At 26.9% G+C, this 7,723-nt stretch overlaps 1 long non-coding RNA gene across 1 annotated transcript; it reads left to right on the top strand.

Moving 5' to 3' along the window:
* Positions 1-5,417: 5,417 nt before the first annotated feature.
* Positions 5,418-5,847, top strand: LOC129917248 (uncharacterized). Its single transcript, XR_008772623.1, has 3 exons — positions 5,418-5,530; positions 5,594-5,638; positions 5,703-5,847. It is a non-coding gene; the product is annotated as an uncharacterized LOC129917248 (long non-coding RNA).
* The last annotated feature ends 1,876 nt before the right edge of the window (positions 5,848-7,723 follow it).

Genomic DNA, 7,723 nt, shown 5'->3' with positions numbered 1-7,723 from the left:
CACCACCCAATTTGCAGCTTCCGTTCAATTTTCAATCAAATCGAAAAAAAAAAAACAACAAAACAAAGGACTCTCGAACCGTATCAAATTACGTTATTTTTTGTTAAATCCTGCCGTATCGTCCATATCCATCAAACAAACCAACCAAGACCACCTCTCGCCTCCACTCTCTCAACCACCTTTTGATTGAATTTTATTTTGGGTGAGCGCTGCATTCCATTGTTGTCCCGAGGACGACAGGCAGGACTCTCTGGATAATTTTCAAATCGATTCATTTCCAATATCCATTACCCAGATCCACATACCTGCCTTCCTCTAGGACCTAACTGTCGACATATACCTACAACAATAAACGCAAGAAAAAAAAAACTCATTATTTGACTAATACGCCAAGTGTCCTGAGTCTCTGAGTCCTGGCGCATAGCATGTGCCATCATCATCATCGAAACCATGATATTGAGAGGCCGGGAATAGCTATCCAGCCAATATGGTTTAATTTTTTTTTATAAATATTGTTCGATGACGACTAGGACTACTATGTCCTTTTGTTTGGATAATATGAGTAGAAAAAAAAACAAACGCACTTCTCTATTTCGTGATTATTGTTATTATTATCCGCTTCGGCAACAAGGATATAATAATAGGAAATGTACACACACAAAAACGGTAAAGCGAATAAAGTGAATTCCCTCGAGAAGTGGAAAGGATATGCCCATCAAAGAGAGTACAATTCTTTGTTTTGTAATTTTTTTTTTCTATTTTTTATTTTTTGTTGAAATAGAAATATCCTTATGGAACCTGTATCCTGTTTCTCTAGGACTAGCGTTTTTTATTTCTTGATTGTTTAATATCATAAAACAAACCTTGATGCGGGAGTTCGATAAGGACTCTATTTTTTTTTTTTTTTTGAGATAAAGTCAATATTTGGATTTTTGGTTTTTCTGGAGGTCCTGGATGATGCCTGCCTGCATCTTGTAGCTAATTTTAGACATGATGATGTGAATTGACAATTTTTTTAAGTAGGTCTATCGGTAGTCACTCAGATCGACAAACAAAACAAAAGTCAATTGAGTGATTGGCAAACAACAAATTTATGAATCAGCTTAGGGTTTAGCGAAGCCTTAACCCGGCAGGACTTTTAATCAGCAAATGAATTATATTTAGGAAAGAAAAATTAGTTCATTTTTATTTTACAGATTTCATTTTTTATTCTGGAACCAAAATTCAGAAAATCGCATACAAATTTAATTACTAACTAATTTAATAACTAACAAGAACAATATAATTATTTTGAAAGTACTTTCGTTCTTATATTTTCTATCCTCTAAATGCTGCTGCAACATTAGCTGCTTGTTGTGTTAATTCAATAGTTTTTGCAGACGCATCACGTGTTTGTTCAAGAACACGTACCTGGTTAATAGAATAAGACAAAATTATAAATTCGCAATTACAAAATATATTCAAAACAAAAATTTAGATAAATCTTACCAATCGTGCTTGAAACTTTTTTAACCAGCTTGATTGTGTTTGCACAGCTGAAATTGTTAAAACAATTAAAATTAAAACGAAAATCTTTTTGATTTGCATTTTTGTTTGTTTTGATGTTTTTATACTTTGGGTGTAGGAAAGTCTATGAGAGTGAGAGTTAGATTAGAAAGATACTCCTATTTATATCATTTGGGTTTCTAGTTTTTTTTGCCATGAAAAAGATAGATCACGAGTCACGAGAAGAGCAGAGAAATTATAAGTTCAATGTTACGAAGGTATCTTTCATACTTAACTTTGGATAGAGTATTCCTAAAAGTAATGCTTCAGGCAGATTAAACGTTAATACAGGGAAGTTATGTTTGGTTTTAAGATATATTTCATTGACATATGCATGAAGTTTTCCCAAACTTATGCAGCCGTTTTCAAACTTGATTGCTATCGATTTTTTGAAACAAATATTAAACTTTGCGATCGATTAAAAAATAATAACTGCTGGATGAAATGTTTCGAAAAAGTTTCTTACTGGAAATTTCATGGAAATAGTAGAACCCATTTGTAGGTATAGTAGATGACTATTTATACTAGTAGGTCCTACTATTTTATACACGGTTAAAAATTCTGGAGTATTTTTTAATACAGCTCTTGTATTAAAGCAATTTTCAATATATAAAATATTACATTTTAATTCTTCCAAAATATTAAAATTAATATTAATCTTTTTTGTATTAAATTTCAATATTAAAATTAATAATAATATTAATATTATGATTTATATTTATTTTCAGTAATGAATTTTGGAAAAAGAATATATCTTATTAACTTCAAATATATTTGGTATTGAATTGAAATATTTTTGTATTATCTTTTAATAAAAATCTTTTTAGATATTAATATAAAAAGATTAAGTTTTAATATACTTTAAATTTAATACATTTGGTATTAAATTCTAATATAAACTGAATTATTTTTTAATAGAAATATATTATAGGTTAGGTTAACGTGGCAATCAGCAAGAGAGCTGATACACTTAGACCATAATTGGAGAACTATATTAAGTTTTAATACATTTTTTATCAACTAAAAAATTTGAATATTTGTCATGTATTAAATTTCAATACATTTTTGGTGTAGACCTATAAGTAAAACAAAAAGTATTATAAAATACTCCAGAATTTTTAACCGTATACAATTTCGTCAAAAGTCAAAAAAAGAAAAAAGTGCTAACTGTCCAATTTGTAGGTGGGTAGGTGTTGAAATCTTCAAAAGATTCTATGAGGACCGGAAAACGCGTGCTCCTAAATATGTGGGACTCTTAACCACTAAAACCACCTTTTCCTCCCGATTGCAACTAAGTTCAGATGGAACTTATCTAGCAATTAATCTTTCTCGAAGTTAAGTTGCGTGTTGTAGGTAACTTTCCGGTGAAAGTTCTTACTGATGATATTTAACAATAAATAAATAACATTTGTTTTAAATAAATTTTAAAGGATGTTAAACAAATAAAATCTCTAAAACATTTAAATTTATATTAATCAATACCGATATTTTGAAATAAAGAAATTAAATTGAAAAAATTCACTGTACCAAATCGGAAGATATAGTCCTTCGCAAACGTCGTGCTAAATTTGTCTCGTCGAGAATTTCTAGTATTGTTCTATTAGTATGTACCAAGTACCAAGTTTGACATATCGGGTTCAGGAATGAAAAAGTGCCTAGTACGCAGCTGAAGCAAAACGAAAAATTTTGAAGTCTCCAAAGTCAACAGTGTACAGCAAAGTAAAAATAATAAAAAATATAAATAATTAAAAACATCAGAAAATAAGTTTGAAAGCAAAAACAAAACAAATTTAATTTCAAGATTTTGATATCGAATTTTTGTATGGAAAATTTTGTTTCGCTTCAGCTGCGTACTAGGCTTTTACAAAAAAAAAATTAAACCCTAAATTTTTTTTTTTGTTGTCATAAAATCTGAGATTAGAATATTAGTCAAACAAAATTTTTTTTAAATTTTTTAAATAAACAGAGGCCTCAGAAAAAAAAGAAAAAAACAAATGGAGCAAAAAAAAAAAAAAATTCATCTTCTAATATACTAGAAAAAGTAAATCATTTCGCTTACATAATTTTCAAAATATTACAAACACAAAAAACGACTAAATAAAAACCTAATAAAAATCGAAACCAATACAAAAAAAAAAACACTAAATATAATAAGTATTTTTATATTAAAGATTTTGGTACTTATAGTAACCAAAAAGTCCTTTTCAGGGACTTCGCTATTATTTTTTAATTTTCTCAAAAATGACAACAAGTTCATATTTTTTTTTTTTTCTTTTGAAAAGTTACTTGTCAATTTTATTTCATTACTAATCCACCCTGTATGGTAAACAAACATAATCTCTCAACTTGATACACTGAGTCACGATAATGTGTTACTCGAGAAGATAAGCTAAAATCAAAATTTTGAGGCTGTTCAACTTTATTATTTGTGACATAATTTTGTGTATAGGTACACCAATAACAATAAATACATGTCAACAATAATATCAACATTAGGATCGTGATGTGCTTATTCAATGCTTTTAATAGATTGGCAATAGCTAGTTTAAGGTGATCGCAATTCGCGAATATAGAAATATGGTTCCATGGTGATTCCCGCTGTAGACATTGGAGCCTATAAATGAACTTTCTTATCAAAATGTTAAATGTGACTGCAATTTGAATACAAAAAATATTAATTTATCAATTAAAGAGTGAGATTTATTTATATTTTTTTTTTTTTTAATTTGACAACTGGGTTATGTGTGTAGGTTTACTGGATTCTCAAGTACTTAAGGCAATTTGTATTGATTTTTCCTGACAGTCTTTATTAAAAATTTGCATATTTGCTATAAATATTGTAAAATCATCATGAAACTCATTCGTTATATTCTTATTTTTGTTATTTGTATAAATATTGCTTTAGCTACACCTCCAATGGTAATGGTAACACAAATATTTTTGGTATGATATTCTTTTATGTTGGTTTTTTTATTTTATTTTTTAGATAAATGAATACTACAGAAGGAGAGAATCAATCAATTATATGGATGTAAGTTTGTTAACAAAATAATGATAAAATATAATTTTTTTGTTTTTGTATATGTTTTTTAGATGAATGATTATAATCGTAATTATAATCATCAATATAATCATCAATATAATCCTTATCAGCAATCAAATTCGGGTTCACTTAACGTCTTAGATGTTAGTATACGCAATAACAATTTGACATAAATTATTTGATTTTTATTTTTATCATTTTATAGAGCTCATTATCACTTTTGAAGAATGTTCAGGACTCATTAAAACCAGTTCAATTACCAAAAATATCACTTTTTTAAATTAAAAAAAAAGAAAAAAATAAAATAAATAAATAAAAATAAAAAAAAATATCTTGCGTAATGCCAAATCTTTTGTGGTTGTAAGAATCTTACAATAAGACTATTTATGGTAATATTAGTTTCTTGCCAATTTATTCACAAATGAGTGTAAAGTGTAATGTTAATGGAACCTCAGTTTAAAAAAAAAATTAAAAACAATTAATTTTATGATCATAGTACAAAGTCTTAACTTCTTTAAATGAATATGACAAATGCACTTTTTTCAATAGGATAAAATGATTTCAAATTTTTTTAAAGCCAAACTTCATTCCACATAAAGTTCTGTGGACTTTAAATCGTGTTTACGTGGTTCGGTCATTTTTGTTTTCATACAAATCCTTTTTGATTTGACAAAAAAAAAATAAAAAAAATAATAAAATAAAAAATAATAAATCATGATGTCGCGTCAAAAACATTGTTAAAACGTAATAAATAAAAAATTCGTTGATTTACTTCCTGCTTTCTACGTATTTAAATCGATTCTTATCAATTTGTCAAGACAGTCCTCAGAATACAGTAGCTGCTTTCAGTTCTCATCTTCACTTTAATAAAAAACAAAAATGATGAAATGTATTCTAATCTTTATGATTTTGATAACCATAGTTGTTGCTGCTCCACCAATGGTAATACATATTTGACTACATTTATTTTTATAAAAATATAAAAATCTTTTCAATTCATTCTAGATAAACGAGCATTATATACCTCAACAATCTATCAATCTTCTAGAGGTGAGTAATAGATCGACAACTATGTATCTGATATTTTTTACTATTTTTAATTTTTATTTTCCAGATTCCCATATCACTTTTGCAAAGTCTTCAAAACTCATTACGAGCTATTCAAATACCAAAAATAACATTATAACTATTATCAATGCTTATCTTTAAAATGCTTCCTTAGGTGAATTGAACTGAATTTTTGTTTGAAATAAAATTATAAAAACGATAAAAATCTTACTATTTGATTACAAAATACTAAAGCTTAGATAAGGTTCTAGAAGTATTTATTTTAATTGATTTTTTTTTTTCGAATTCATATTAGTTGAAAAATGCATTTTAGAATTTCAGACAAGTCTGGAGAGGTCATATACCGAAAATGAAACGCCTGAGCCCTATTTCACCAACTACAAGTTACAAGCACCAATTTGAAACTTGTAGATCACAAGTACAAAGTAGATACAACGGAATTCTGTTTCAAAAAGTACAAATAAGGAATTCACAAATTTGTGATTATTGAAAAAAAAAAAATACAACACTAACTTTTGAAAACCACAAATTTGTAGAATTACCGTTTCACCAATTATATTTTTTTCTTGTAAACAACAATTTTCTCTCACAAACTTGTAAAGCTCGTTATAGCCTTAACTCATAACGACAGAGGTTAAAATTGGTTTAAAATTAAAAATAAGTTGATATTGAATATGAAAAAATAGGTTTAAGTGGTTAGTTTACTCATTACCTTATATCTTTGTTGAATGAGAAATAGAAACACTATTAAAGCTACTTTGATCAAAAGAGATCGAATTTTTACACGAATTTTTACAGCTTAAATTTTTTAAAAAGGTAGATATTTTTAATGTTTTCATTCGATTTGAAACACAAATGCTATATACAAATTTTTAATGCATTTGTTTTGTATTACAAATTCAAAAAAATATTTATTACAAATAAAAAAAAATGCATTAAAAAAATATTTATTGCAACTAAAAAATTTGTATTAAAAAAAAACAAAATTATTGCAACTGAAAATATTTGCCTTAAAAAAAGTATAAGAAAATAAGAAAATTACTGAAAAATATTTGCATTGAAATAAAATTTTTACTGGAAATAAAAATATTTTGCATAAAAAAAAAATTTTTCGCAAATAAAAAAATTTCAATGCAAAATGCGTGCGTTAAATATTTTTTCTTAAAATTCGTCAAATTTCTTACAATTTTGGCTATTTCACCAAACATAAGTTATTTCAACTATACTATTGAACCTTATTTAAGGCCAAATAGTCAAAACTGTAAGGAACTTTAAGGAAATACACACATTTTGGAATTGATTTTTTTTTTTAATGCAGAAAATTTTTTATTTGCAATGCAAATATTTTTCAGTTTTTATTTCAAATTCATGTTTTTTTTTTAATTTTCCTATATTTTTACAAACCTGAATAATAATAACACAGCTTTTCTAAAAATAATAATAATGGCATTAGGCGTAAGGCCATTTTAAACACTTTAATCACTCTAAATAAGGTTTTTACAAATTTGTATCAAAAATGACATTCCTACGTCTTGACTCTTGTAGAAAATTTTCACAAATAAATAGAAATTTGTATTTATTTTGTTTTGTGAAACAGAAACCCACAAGAAACTTAAAAGCTCACAAATTTGTTACTTGTAAAATACATGTTTCGGTGAAATGGCTTATTTCACAAATTTAAAATTGTAGATTACAAGTAGGTACAATTTTTTGATCACAAGAATTTGGTGAAACAAAATTTTTCGATTTTTTTACATATTGTATTATTTGTAATTACAAATTTGTTAGTTTGGTGAAATGGGCCCTGGAAACCAAATTGCAGGTAAACATGAAATCTTTTATTGGTATACCTATCGCTCATGTGGTTATACCTTCGGCACCAAAAACTGATTTTTCAAAAATTTTTGAGAAAGTCTGAAAAGAGTACCTAATAATGCGTTTGTATCTTCTGGGACCCTGTGATAACATGAAAAACCTATATTATATAGGCTAAACGTATCATTTAGACTAAAGGTCATAACGAACTATTAAATTTTAAGGAATTAAAGTGCATGCATTCAGGGCTAC

This window comes from Episyrphus balteatus, chromosome 3, assembly GCF_945859705.1.
Source record: "Episyrphus balteatus chromosome 3, idEpiBalt1.1, whole genome shotgun sequence".
Taxonomy (NCBI): Eukaryota; Metazoa; Arthropoda; class Insecta; order Diptera; family Syrphidae; genus Episyrphus; species Episyrphus balteatus.
This window is presented reverse-complemented; position numbering and strand designations above follow the sequence as displayed.